Source organism: Talpa europaea (genome assembly GCF_964194135.1).
Source record: "Talpa europaea genome assembly, chromosome: 3".
NCBI lineage: Eukaryota > Metazoa > Chordata > Mammalia > Eulipotyphla > Talpidae > Talpa > Talpa europaea.
In genome coordinates this window covers 88613816-88629117 of record NC_140069.1, presented here as the reverse complement: position 1 = coordinate 88629117, position 15302 = coordinate 88613816, and the positions used below count along the sequence as shown (strand labels likewise).

Genomic DNA, 15302 nt, shown 5'->3' with positions numbered 1-15302 from the left:
CAAAGCCATAATCATCAAAACTGCATGGTATTGGAACAAGAACAGACATACAGACCAATGGAATCGAATAGAAAATCCAGAAATAAACCCACAGATTTATGGTCAACTAATCTTTGACAAAGGAGCAAAGACTATGCATTGGAGCAAAGAAAGTTTGTTCAATAAATGGTGCTGGGAAAAACTGGGTCGCTACATGCAAAAGAATGAAGCTTGACCACTACCTCACACCATACACAAAAATCAACTCAAAATGGATTAAAGAACTAGACATAAGACCTGAAACCATAAAATATATAGAAGGAAATATAGGCGAAACACTACGTGATCTGCACATCAAAGACATCTTTACAGACACATCACCCAAAGCAGTGATAGTGAAGGCAAAGATAAACAGCTGGGACTACATCAAATTAAAGAGCTTCTGCACAGCAAAGGAGACAATAACAAAAACAAAGAGAAACCCCACCAACTGGGAGAACATTTTTGCACCCAACACTAATGATAAAGGACTGATCACAAAAATCTGCAAAGAGCTGATGAGACTCAACATTAAAAGTGTTACCCATCTGCTTGTCCTCGTAAACCACAGAAGATAAGGAGTCAAGATTTTATAGTTATGAAAATGGGGAGAGAGGTCCTGACATCCCATTAGATTCTTACCTCGATATAGATTACCCTAATATTTCCTCTCACCTAATCATAGTCAAAGTATTAGAAAATTTGTTAAAATGGATACACGGACATACAGAAATACTTTAGGATAGAAACTCAGAAAATAACATAAGTCACAATACCGTTTTAAGTTCTGGTGGCTCGCTTCCTTCTTCCACCACAATTAGTTGAGCTCTTCCTTTTCTTTCATTGTCCCGAATGCCAATGGCAACCTGACTTGCTTTCAGACGCTCGTATTTGTTGCATGATGAGCCACACCACTGGTAAATTTCCTACAAGAGACAGATGTTTTGAATGACCCCAGGAATATGTGCACACTGGTCAACCCTGTTTGGATTCATTAGAAAAAAATAAAAGCTATGAAAAATACAATCATCTATTGCTGCTGTATATGTGATTTTATATTTCACTTATATCACATTCTGTATTCTAGCATTATAAAGCTAAGTGTTGAAACATGGACAAAATAAATACTTATCTCACCACTGTTTGTGTATACAGTCCAATAATTATGACTTACGAAAGTATACGCATGTGTTTTTTCAATTTAAAATAAACCTACCAAAAAAATAAAATAAACCTACCATAAATGTAGTCAATAAGTTATTGTAATGAGATACTCTTGGTGATCATAAAAACTGATACAAAACTTCAAAGTAATTAAGCAGTTCTTATCAAAAGTCATTTTAAGACGTTAAAAACCTTAGACCTAGAAATATCACTATATGGTATTTATTTCAATTAGTTTTTTATAAAGAGAAGGAAAAAACACATATGAATTAGGGTTTTTATTACTGTGTGATTATATTAATGAGGCATTATCTTAACATAATAAAAGATATTAAATGCTCAAAGATAGGATAACTTATATAAATTAAGATATAAAGGAAAACAGCAGATACTTTATCAAAGTTATACTTTAATATAAAAATTTAGGAGGAACAGTTTACATTGTATACCAAGTAGATTATTGTAGGGTAAATGGTTTTTCAGGCTTTTCTGCCCTCCCACCATTAGGATTGCCCTGCCTGATGGTGCACCTACAGTTGTTACATTGTTGCAAACTATCTTATTTACTTCTGTGGGCCATGGGAGGAGTATTGAGGTAGTCACCAATGAGAAGCAGAAGAGAAGTAGGAGAGGGGAAACAGGAGAGAGAGAGAGAGAGAGAGAGAGAGAGAGAGCCAGAGAAGCCCAGAGTGAAGACTTGCCTGGGGCCGTCAACCTGGTTGCTGCAATGCATTTAAAGCCCAATAAAAGCCTGAGAAAGCCACTGAGGGCTCCAGGACTCTTCCTTTACCCTGTCTGCTCAGATCATAAAATCTGCTCAGTGGCCCATCCTGCCCCTACAATTATAATAACTGCTATTTAGATTAAAGAATGCTAGAGGTCGGGGCCTCCCTAGCGGCACAGGGGTTAAAGTCTCAACACTACCAAGCTATTGCCCGCCACTGCAGCCTGAGTTTGATCACCAGCCAAGGAGCTGACCCACATGGCGCAGCAGACCTCTCCTGTCTCACCCACTGCTCCCCTCAGCAGTGAATTTCAGTAGATCCGCCTGTTCTGCTCTCCACTCTGTCTCTGGTGAATCCTCTCACCATTCACACCTCTGGCCTACACACCATTCACACCTCTGGCCTACAGTTCTTCTATGCATAAATAAATAAAAAATAAATCTTCAAAAAATATTTCAGAGGCATACAGAGACAAATATTAAAATAACAATGTCACTGTCTGCATTAAATATGGTTTAATGAAAGAGAACTTGACAGTACCCAGGTCTGGTGGGTGTGGGAATAGGCTTGTATAAACTGGCACAGGCTTTTTCCAAGGGCAGTTTGGCATCATACTGCAAAACTATACATACTTTTAAGATCTCTAAGATTTCTAAAAATGGAATTTAAAAATGGGATTTTAAGAAATCTATACTATAGAAATACTCAAACAAAAAGGAAACAAAACAGTAATAAATGTGCATCAATAACCAGAATGCTCTTAAATGTTAACAATTCTTTCATGGTGAAAAATTGAGGAAAATGTTAAACACTGATCTGAAAATTTATCCACGTTACATTATCAAGAATAAAATAAAATCAGAATAATATAGTTGCATTTAGGTAGAAATGAAAACATACATCTTGTTCTGTTTGAAGACAAATATTTTTAAAGATACAAGTTAAGTGGAAGCCAAGGGCGTGTATATGCAGAACAAAAGCCTTCCATTGTTACTGTTATCTAAGTCACTGTTTTTCTTTATTTTTATTATGTCTCTCATATTTATTAGTTTCATATCATGAACAAGTTGCTAGGCACAGAGCAATGAATAAGAAAACTAGTAAGGAGAGATGACGTGTAAACAACTAGTGCTCACCATATATTATTTCTATGGGGACTACACCTGAGAAAAGAAAGCAAACATTGTTTAAAAATGAACAATGATGTAAAAGATACATATATATATATATATATATATATATATATATATATATATATATATGCTTGGTCAAATAATATTTTCAAATATCCTTTAGTCAGTTTTGGAGAAGGAGTTGCAGGATTTAAATATGAAGGAGATAGACCCCAGCAGTCACTTATTAGCTATATGACCTGATGTTTGCAATTTTTGAAAAGAAGATAATAGAGTACCCAACCATTCAAAGAGACTGGTTCTTTTTCTGATCGGAAGACATTTTGAATCCATAGTCATTTCTTCATTCATTAACAGTTGACTGGCTGTCTAAAATGAGGCTAGCTTCTTAGCAAGCCCTGCAGGGCACAGCTTAGAACAATGTGGGCCTGCAAGTCTCTGTGAGCTCCCACCCTACCATGTTTCTTTTTTTTTTTTTTTTCCCAGCCATGAAAATTTTTAATAAAGTGTACAAAAAATTATACTTGAGTTTGATTTCTTTTTTTTTTATAATAAATTTTATTGTTATATTCCCCATACAATTGCAGCCCCCCCATTCTGACCCCAATCCCTCCCCTCCCGCCCCCGCCCCCCTAAAAGTGTCTCTGGTTCATAGTTTTTTGTTGATTTTGATTTTCACTTTCTTATAGTTATTCATTTTCCTGGTCCCTTATTTAAGTTTTCTAGATTCCTGCTATGAGTGAGACCATCCGGTATTTTTCTTTTTCTTTTTGGCTTATTTCGCTGAGCATGATCCCTTCCAGCACCATCCATGTTGCTGCAAATTGCATGTGTTTATCTTTTTTGAATGCTGAGTAATATTCCATGGTATATATGTACCACATCTTCTTGATCCAGTCGTCTATTTTTGGGCATTTGGGTTGTTTCCAAAGCTTAGCTATTGTAAACAGTGCTGCTATAAACATAGGGGTGCAGGTGCTCTTTGGAATTGATGTTTCTGTGTCCTTTGGGTAAATACCTAGGAGGGGAATTGCTGGATCATATGGAAGCTCTATGTTTAGTAGGTCCAGAAATCTCCACACAGCTTTCCACAGTGGTTGGACCAGTTTGCACTCCCACCAACAGTGCAGAAGAGTTCCTTTTTCTCCACACCCTCGCCAGCATTTGTTGTTGCTAGTTTTTTTAATATGTGCCATTCTCACTGGTGTAAGATGGTATCTCATGGTAGTTTTGATTTGCATTTCCCTGATGGCAAGTGATGTTGAACATTTTTTCATATGCCTGTTGGCCATTTGCATTTCCTCTTCAGAGAAGTTTCTTTTTAGCTCTTCTGCCCATTTTTTGACTGGATTATTTTCTTTGTTGTTGTTGAGTCTCATCAGCTCTTTGCAGATTTTTGTGATCAGTCCTTTATCATTAGTGTTGGGTGCAAAAATGTTCTCCCAGTTGGTGGGGTTTCTCTTTGTTTTTGTTATTGTCTCTTTTGCTGTGCAGAAGCTCTTTAATTTGATGTAGTCCCAGCTGTTTATCTTTGCCTTCACTATCACTGCTTTGGGTGATGTGTTTGTAAAGATGTCTTTGATGTGCAAATCACGTAGTGTTTCGCCTATATTTCCTTCTACATATTTTATGGTTTCAGGTCTTATGTCTAGTTCTTTAATCCATTTTGAGTTGATTTTTGTGTATGGTGTGAGGTAGTGGTCAAGCTTCATTCTTTTGCATGTAGCGACCCAGTTTTCCCAGCACCATTTATTGAACAAACTTTCTTTGCTCCAATGCATATTCTTTGCTCCTTTATCAAAGATTAGTTGACTATAAATCTGTGGGTTTATTTCTGGATTTTCTATTCGATTCCATTGGTCTGTATGTCTGTTCTTGTTCCAATACCATGCAGTTTTGATGATTATGGCTTTGTAGTATAGTTTGAAGTCTGGGCGTGTAATGCCGCCATTCCCTTCTTTTTTTTTCAGGAGAGCTTTGGCTATTCGGGGTTTTTTGTGATTCCATATGAATTTCATCAATAATTGTTCTATTTCTTTGAAGAATGACATTGAAATTTTGATTGGAATAGCATTGAATCTGTATATTGCTTTTGGAAGGATGGCCATTTTAATAATGTTTATTCTTCCAATCCACGAGCAGGGGATGTCTCTCCATTTCTTTGTGTCTTCTTCTATTTCTTTTAACAGTGTTTTATAGTTTTCTTTGTTTAGGTCCTTTACCTCTTTTGTTAGATTTATTCCCAAATATTTGATTTTTTTTGTTTCAATAACAAAAGGGATGGTTTTTTTGATTTCTTCTTCTTCAGATTTATTGTTTGTGTATAGGAAGGCTACTGACTTTTGCGTGTTGATTTTGTATCCTGCCACTTTACTGAACTGATTGATGAGTTGAATTAGCTTTTCTGTGCAGTTTTTGGGGTTCTCTATGTATAATATCATATCGTCTGCAAATAGTGATAGTTTGACTTCTTCTTTTCGTATTTGGATTCCTTGGATGTCTTTCTCTTGTCTTATTGCCCTGGCTAGGACTTCCAGTATTATATTGAAAAGCAGTGGTGAGAGTGGACATCCTTGTCTTGTTCCAGATCTTAATGGAATTGCTTTCAGCTTTTCACCATTGAGAATGATACTGGCTGTTGGCTTGTCATAGATGGCCTTTATGATGTTGAGGTATGTTCCTTGTATCCCAAGAATTTCAAGGGCTTTTATCATGAATGGGTGTTGCACTTTGTCGAAAGCTTTCTCAGCATCTATTGATATTATCATATGGTTTTTATATTTCTTTTTGTTGATGTGTTGGATAACGTTGATTGATTTTCTGATGTTAAACCATCCTTGTGCCCCTGGAATGAATCCTACTTGGTCATGGTGAATTATCTTATGGATACATTGTTGGATTCTGATGGCTAAAATTTTATTGAGGATTTTTGCATCAGTGTTCATTAGGGAGATTGGCCTGTAGTTTTCCTTTTTTGTGTTGTCCTTGTTTGGTTTTGGTATTAGTGTAATGTTGGCTTCATAGAACGTGTTTGGTATTGTCCCTTCCTTCTCAATTTTTTGGAAGAGTTTGTGAAGGATAGGCACTAATTCGTCTCTGAATGTTTGGTAGAATTCATTTGTAAATCCATCAGGTCCTGGGCTTTTGTTTTTGGGGAGGTTTTTGATTACCATTTCAATTTCGCTAATTGTAATTGGTCTGTTTAGGTGTTCTATTTCTTCTTTATCTAGCTTTGGGTGATTGTAGAGTTGTAGGAATTTGTCCATCTCCTCTAGATTGTTAAACTTGTTTCCATATAACTGTTCATAGTAGTTACTGATTATTCTTTTGATTTCTGCTGTGTCCGTTGTGATTTCTCCTCTTTCATTGATGATCCTGTTTATTTGTGCTTTCTCCCTTTTTTCCTTTGTGAGCCTGGCTAGGGGTTTGTCTATTTTATTGATTTTTTCAAAGAACCAGCTCTTGGTTTCATTGATCTTTTGGATTGTTTTTTTAGTTTCAATTTCATTTATTTCTGCTTTGGTTTTTATTATTTCTTTTCTTCTACTGGTTTTGGGGTTTTTTTGTTGTTCTTTTTCTAGATCTTTGAGCTTCGAGATTAGGTTGTTTCTTTGAGTTCTTTCTTGTTTCTTGATGTGAGCTTCTATTGCTATATATTTTCCTCTTATTACTGCTTTTGCCTCATCCCATACATTTAGGATATTGGTGTCCTCCTTGTCGTTCAATTCAAAAAATTTTTTAATTTCTTCTTTGATCTCCTCATTAGTCCAGTGGTATTCCAGTAGTCCACCCCACCATGTTTCTGATGGACCTATGTATGCCACATTCCTCTCTATGAACATAGTATAAATGTTAGGGATTCAAGTCTTTGTAAGTAGCAAAATAAATAGGACTAAGATGGCGATTCCTATTACTTTAGACTCTGATCCTATTACTTCAACAAGGTGGAAGACTGTTTCTAAGTGAATCCAGCTCTTCTCCTGTTTCCTCTCTTACTTCTTTCCTGTATCTGCATGAGTCTCAGTTTTTTTTTTAATTTTATAAATGGTTGTTACATCATACATGCAAAAGTATTAATTTTATTATATATCCTTTAAACAACTGCATGTAATATGGTTTGACAAAAAGGATCAACTGATAATTCATTACCACTAAATAGTGTACCAAAGATGCAAGCTTGCATAGCAAAATCATAGGTAGAATGTCTAAAAGAGCTCTATAGATATAGAAAAACTTATTGAGTCTCACTTTTAGAGGCAGCTTGAATACCAAGCTCAGATTAGTATTTACAAAGAGAGAAAAACAGTTCTCAGGGATTAAAGCCGACGCCTAATCACAGAGCTTGAAAATCAGATAGTGGAATAGGAAGATGATTTCTAAACATACAAACATCCAATCCCCATCTTTAGGGGACACACTCTGTGTGCTGTGGGCAGCATTCTGGTGCTTGCATGCTTCCCAAGTGCTTGTATGCTTCCAGCACTTAACCAGGACTGAGACCTTAGCTGGTCTTCCTGAGCACATCATACCTGGCAGATATGATAGGGAAACTGTATCATTAATTTATCCAGTGTAGCCAAGCAGGTGGCTGCAGAGCATGTCAAAGACTCTTAGCTCAGTTTCCCTATCTACCTTATTTCATGAAATGTTCAAATGATTATTTTTCTGTAGGTCTGAGAAAGCTAACCTCTAATATTCACATTACAGTGAAATACAGGAAGTACATCAATAGCCACTTGTTTTCTAGATTTCTCACATGTATTAGCAACTTTCATTACTGACTTGCCCTGAATTTATATAATCATCTAACATATGTTTATGTTCTCCCTAACTTAGTTGTAGAAGTGACCTCTCATTTACTTCAAAGAGATTACATAAAATCACAGTAAATTTTATTAGTATCTATAAAACAATATGGAAGCTTGGTAAATTAACCATGTATTACAGATAATAATTTCACAAACATTATTTAACACATAATTTTATAATATTCTATGGATCCCAAAATATTTTCTAGAATATTGCTTTGGGTTGGGAATTTTTATGTGCCTTACCAATTCATAGATAAATTTAGTTGTAGAAAATATTATTCACCATTGCATGAAAATCAGAGTTTCTACCTTTAAAATAGCAAAAATAGGGGCCTCCCTGGTGGCGCAAGGGGTTAAGACATAACCTATGAAGCTATCCGCATCCACTGCAGCACGAGTTCCATCCCCGGCCAGGGAGCAACCCACATGGCACAGCAGACCTCTCCTGACTTGCCTGCTGCTCCCCTCAGCAGTGTATTTCAGTCAGACTGCCTGCTCTGTTCCCTACTTTGTCTCTGGTGAATCCTCTCACCACCCACACCTCTGGCCTGTACCCCAGTTCTTGTATGCACAAATAAATAAATTTAAAAAAATAGCAAATGTATCTCTAGGAAGTACTCATAGAAACAAAAATAAAGATTAAAAAAAATAAGCTTCCCTTTTAATGCAAAGATTACTCAATCACTAGGAAAGTTTACAGAAAAATTCCTATTAAACATGAAAATGAATGTGTGTGTTATACTGTCTTTTTTATTCTTTTCAACTTATTTTATGCTGCTATTTTTATTAAAATGACATCTTATTTACTAGACTTAATTTCCAATGGTTAATTCAGATAAGAATGCAATAAAATACAGGTTTTCATTATAAGTTATTAAAAACCAGAAATGTTCAGTCACAGTAATGAAATGCTAATTAATATTTTCAGTCCATACTAATTAATAGTTTATGCAATGTCATTATTTTGACTAAAACCACAGTACATGAAAATATGATTTAAAGTTTTAAACAGAATTTTAACAGTTTATTAAATTTGACTAATTTATAGGTTACTATGTGGGGTGACAATTTTAGAACATCTCATTTTAACAGAGCTCTACTGTGCTGACATATGAGAATGTGGATAGTACTATTAATAAGCTGTACTGCCAACACTTACTCTATTCAGAGGTAGCTGGTTAAGACTACTTCGCCACTCTGCACAGGAAACTGCACTCAATTGGCACTGAGCTTGAAAAACTCCTATAATTCAACTTATCCTGCCATTCCAGGGAGTGGGCTGAAAAAAAGGAATTTTCTATGAAGCTAAAAATCTCTGAATTGATGTGGTAGCCTGATGTGTATTTTACGACAGAGAAGCTTTTATTGCACTTCAAATTGTTTTACTTATATTACATTGACGGGAATTTGATGACAAACTTCATAAATGTGATCGCAGTGTACTAGAAAGAGAAAATTATAAAGCAAACATGGTTTTAGAGGCAACTATTTTATTTTCTAAGATCTCAAAAAATTTAACAACTCAACAATCCATCTTATATTTGGGGAGAGGAGAATATAAAAGCTGCCTATATAAATATGGAAACAGCTAATACAGAATGAAGTCTATTTAAATTCTGGTTAAAATTGTACATATTGGGGCCTCCCTGGTGGGCCAGGGTTAAGATGCAACCTATGAAGCTATCCGTAGCCACTGCCACATAAGTTCGATTCCTGGTCAGCCAGGGAGCAACCCACATGACGCCGCAGACCTCTCCTGACTCGCCCCTCTGCTCCCCTCAGCAGTGTACTTCGGTCAGTCTGCCTGTTCTGTTCCCCGCTGTCTCTGGCGAATCCTCTCACCACCCTCCCTGTGACAGACCTCTGGCCTGTACCCCAGCTCTTGTATGCATAAATAAATAAATCTTTAAAAAAAGTACATATTGATATACATATTTCCTATGAATACTCTCAACTAGAATATGTGAGCTATTATTAATTCTAAATATACAGACTATTAAAGTAAAACAAAATTACTCTGGATAATTAGAAAAGGAAGAAATAGGGAATAAAAACAGTATGTACTGGCAATTAGTCTGGTCCACCAACAGCAAGAAATAAAAGCAAGTGAGTGATATTTCTAGAAATGACCACATTGGGGGAAAATGAGAGGCTTTGAAAATTTCCTTTAAAATTAAACATCAAAGTTCAGCCAAACCTCATCTGGGTACAGGAAATAAGAGCAGAAATAAAAACAATGCTTAATGATGCCCTTGAAGGGAAGCAATCTTCTAGAAGCTGAGTTTAAAGGAGCACCCAAAACTACCCATGAGATGTTGGCTCAACATGTACAAAGAATTCAGCATTCTTTTGTCCCTTTCTAAATTATATTTTTTCTAAATACATTTAAATTCTATAAAAGAAGGGGGCCTCCCTGGTGGTGCAAGGGGTTAAGATGCAATCTATGAAGTTATTCCGCAGCCACTGCAGCAAGAGTTCAATCCCTGGCCAGGGAGCTACCCATATGGCACAGCAGACCTCACAGTCAGGCACACCTGACTCACCACATTGCTCCCCTCAGCAGTGTACTTCAGTCAATCTGCCTGTTCTGTTCCCACTCTGTCTCTGGTGAAGCCTCTCACCCCCCACACCTCTGGCCTGTACTCCACTTCTTGTATGCATAAATAAATAAAGCTTTAAAAAAATAAAAAAATAAATTCTATAAAAGAAGGGAGCCCAGGTCACTTCTCCTGGCTCCTGGGTTTGGGGTTTGAGGGCCTGCGTGGTGGCTCCCTTGCCAAGATAAGCATATAAAAGGAAATATCATTTTGAATGAGATAGTGAAGTGGAGAAATCCAGTTTAGACTTGCTGAGTTTGAGGTTCTTGTGACACACACAAGCTGAAATGGCTGGGAGGCCGTCTGAAACACATATAGAGCTCAATCAAGAGTTCTGAGCAATGGGCCTCCCCAGTAGCGCAGCAGTTGAGCACTGGGTTGTGAAGCTGCCCGCAGCCTCTGCAGTGCCGGTTCAATCCCTGGCCATGGGCGAGGGTCCCACGTGGTGCACAGACCTCTCCTGCCACCCAGTGCTCCCCTCAGCAGTGTACTTGGTCAGCTGCTTGTTCTGCTTTCCGCTCTGGCCCTGGTGAATTCTCTCACTCTCTCGCGCTTCTGACTGTACCCAGTGCTTGTATAAATAAATAAATAAATTAAAAAAAAAAAAAAAAGAGTTCTGAGCAAGACTATAAAATTGTCGGGAGGGGAGGGATTGGGGTCAGAATGGGGGGGCTGCAATTGTATGGGGAATATAACAATAGATTTACTAGTGGGTAGTATTGAAGGTTTGGGTAAGGGTAAGTTTGCTCAGGAAGAACATATAAAGAAGAGACAAAGGATTCCATCAGAATCTTTAAAAAAAACTCAAGGGAGTTGGCAGACCATGTGAAGAAGAATGAGAAAGAATGATCTAGATGATAAGGAGCAGAAAACCAGGGAAGGAGGGAGGCTGAAGAAGATGTAACAGTTAATAGTGTCAACTGCAGCACCGGGATCAAATGGATCATGATCAACGTGTCTGGATCTAGCAGAAGGCACTGATGCCTAGAGGAAGAATTTTAAGTAGGAGTGAAGTCAGAAAATGTGGTTTGAATACTGCCTGGCAAATAAGGAAGTGGAGACTGCTTTTTCAAAGTATCATGACTGAACAATGAGAGAGGTGTCAGGTTTTAAATAGCAAGGGGGATGGGGCAAAGCTGCACAATGCCCAAACAAGTTGACAAGGAAACAGCACATGCAGAATGTCACAATTAGCTAACTTGCCACAGATGCTCCTATTCCTATGAATTCTCTGCTCATGGCTGACTGAGTTGTCTCCAGATCATATACTTTGCAAACATGGGCTTTTTTTTTTTCATTATCACTCACATTTTGTCATTCTTGATGCTTTCTAGCAATAAATTTAGAAGTGATTTTATTAATTTCTAAAATATCTCATCTCTTTCAAATGGTAGGAAAATAACAAACTCACCAACATTAAAAATACATTGTTTAAAAGCATTTTTTAAAGATTTAATAATTCCAAATTGCTAAATCTAACTATATTCCTTATTATTTTTTCAAAGATGCTATGAAACTCCTTGTTCATATTATCCTCTAAAATGTTGATGATTATCTTAACTTTCAAACTGATTAAACTGATCATTTACAACCTTACACCTTAAGGTTGAGGAGTTCCACTGCATACCTATTTACTATTTACTATAGTCTGAAATCATATCACACCAGCAAATATTCCCAAGGTATTGCATATCATATTAATAACAGAGATTGCTTATTTAAAAAGCTGACATTCCTCAAATACAATGAAGATATGGAATTTAGCATATATATATATATATATATACACACACACACGATATCCTTTAGAATATCTCATATATATATATATATATATATAGAGAGAGAGAGAGAGAGAGAGAGAGAATTTATATTTTATCTTTAATCTTAGTATTGGCCAGTTAGCTTGGGCTGACAGCTTTCGATTTCTTTTTTACCTCTGGGTAATAAAACAAACTGGCTCCTTTTTGTGCCTTCTAATGAAGAAGGTGATGATGAAATAATTAACTCTAAAACTGCTATTAAAATATTGCAGTAGAGAAAATTTTGGTCCCACATCCTTGTTTGTTTACTGTAACATGCCCCAAAAATAAAGTCCCCAGATTAACTGCAAGATATTACTACCATTTAGGAATGTTCGGTGATATAGCAACTAGTTAAAGGTTAGTAAGGTAAAAAGAGATCATGTGAGCATTTGTTCCAGTGAATATAGGAATCTAATGCTTGATTCACACTAGAGTATCTCTTTGGGGTGTTGGACACTTTTACAGCATAAGAGATAATCAAACCTGGTTCCTTTACAATCAGTTTGTTCCAAATGTCTCTAACCAGGCATAAGAGCAGGAAACAAATTGAAAGTGACTGAAATATAATCAACTACTTACTATTAAATAGAAGAAACTTAGAGACTCTGTCCTTACTTTAAAACCCTGGGTGATACTCCCACAGGCAGATGTACATATGGGAAGAGAGCATAAGTCACCAGAACTACAGTCTATCACAGCACCCACCTATCAAGTTCCCTGTGAAAATTCAATTAATACTTGTACAACAAAACAATCAATGATTTTGTGAACACTGCTACTTTCAATAGATTATCAACCAGATTAGATACAGCCAATTTTGAATTCACAGATTCTAAAACTATTACCAGATATTCTGTGAAGGGTACATCATCTTATATACAACTAAGCTAGCTTGGTGTAATGAAAAGTGTAATGACATTTGAAGCAGAATAGAAAAACTCAGGTCCTACCCCAGGTCTCCACTTAACCTATGTTAATGTAAGTGTCTTTCTTACACCCTTGTGAAACCGGTATGATGACTACCTTTTTTTTCTTTTTTTAAAGATTTATTTATTTATTTATACAAGCACTGGGTACAGTCAGAAGCGCGGGAGGGTGAGAGAATTCACCAGAGTCAGAGCAGGGAGCAGAGCAGGCAGAAGGACCGAAGTACACTGCTGAGGGGAGCAGCAGGTGGCAGGAGAGGTCTGCGCCCCATGTGGGACCTGGTCAGCTTCGCAACCCAGTGGTCAACCGCTGCGCCACTGGGGAGGCCCAAATGACTGCCTTTTCTTATCACGAGTGTGTGTCAGATGATTCTGAATCAAAGCCAGTTAGGATTAGTAGTTTCATCAGAAATGAGTCAAAATGAAAAAAAAAAATGAGGAAGTTAAGGTTAAAAGACATTAATAACTTGTTTGAAATGAAAATACAAATAGTCGGGATACTGATTTAAGAGTTATTCAGGGCAATTAAAGACAATATTGTGGAGCAACACATTTGTGGCACAATTACATTAAACAGAAAAACTTTTTTAAGGAAGTAAGTATTTTCAGGTCTCCCTGGTGGTGCAAGGGGTTAAGCACAGCACTGTGAAGCTATCTGAAACCTCTGCAGCACGGTTCGATACCCACTGGCTAGAGAGCTGCCCACATGGCACATTAGACCTCTCCTGTCTCGCCCACTGCTCCCCTCAGTAGTGTATTTCAATCAGTCTGCCTGTTCTGCTCCCCACTCTGTCTCTGGTGAATCCTCTCACTCCTTGTACCTCTGGTCTAATTCTTGTATCAATCAATAAATAAATCTTTAAAAAAAAGTGAGTATTTTCAAGTAATGGCAGTGATTAATTAATTATTAATGGGAAACATCTCTCTTATTTAGAGACCCCAGAAAACATTTAATCAAATATCCAATTTTCATAGATGAGAACCTGAAATTAAAGTAAACGTGGATAAAAAATGAAGTCTCGGGTCTCCCCTGGTGGCACAGTGGTTGAGCACTGGGCTGCAAAGCTGCCCGCAGCCTCTGCAGCAACAGTTCGATCCCCAGCCACCGGTGAGGGTCCCACATGGCGCGCAGACATCTCCTGCTGCACCCGCTGCTCCCCTCAGCAGTGTATTTCATCGTTCTGCCTGTTCTGTTTCCTGCTCTGGCTCTGGTATATTCTCTCGCACTCCCACCCTTCTGACTATGCCCAGTGCTTATATAAATAAATAAATAATTCTTCAAAAAAAAAATGAAGTCTCCTTTTTCTATGAAAAAATAAAATCGCATAAGTAAAAAGACTTTATAAATGATGAAGGAATAAAGAACTATAAATTGTAAGAGATTAAAAGTTGAAATAGATGATAATTGTGGATAGGCTTTGGGAGCTGCTGAATGTAGTAACTGTTTTTGGAACTGTGTGACTTGATCACACATGTGAATGTATATTTGTATAGTGGTGGTTTTGGCTGCAGGGGAATGGAGACATGGAACAGAAGTATTTTCTGCCTATTTCTGAGGAACAGAGTTTCATCGTAGTTAGGGGACTAGGTAGCATTCTGAATTTGCAAAGGACTTTTTAGTGAAATTCATTGTGAGATTCAGAGTAAGAGATGTCTAAGTATGACACTGAGAAATGTACTTTGAGCATAGTATTATTGTCTTAGCAGTGCACAGGAATTGGTGTGATCTAAGACAGTCAGATTATATTAAACATCAGCAGTTATGGCACCCTAAATTAAAGAAACCAATAAAGTTGATAACTTAGGCTCATTTCTCAAACTACTTTTGACAGCACATTTTACCTCTGCACTGTTACCAAATTAATATTGCTAAATCAGAAATTGAATGGTGCAGCTTCATTTTCAAAATGCTTAGTGTCCTTCCTATATACATATGAAATTAACTCTTTGGGCTTCTATCTGATGTTTTTGCTCCAAAATACTGCCCAAGGAGAGTCAGTATAACAGAATTCTTGGGTGAGAATTATATGTAAGTAGGGTCTACCCTGACTTCACCACTTACTGGCTGAACTGAGCAAATTACACCTCATACACTTGCGCAAGTTCCATAGTCAGTCCAAGTA

At 37.1% G+C, this 15302-nt stretch overlaps 1 protein-coding gene across 1 annotated transcript in view; it reads right to left on the bottom strand.

The window, feature by feature from the left end:
- SCIN (scinderin) overlaps nucleotides 1–15302 on the bottom strand; it is a gene marked incomplete at both ends in the record, with an annotated part of 87389 nt that overhangs the window by 59832 nt on the left and 12255 nt on the right. The gene's annotated exons all lie outside the window — the stretch shown is intronic.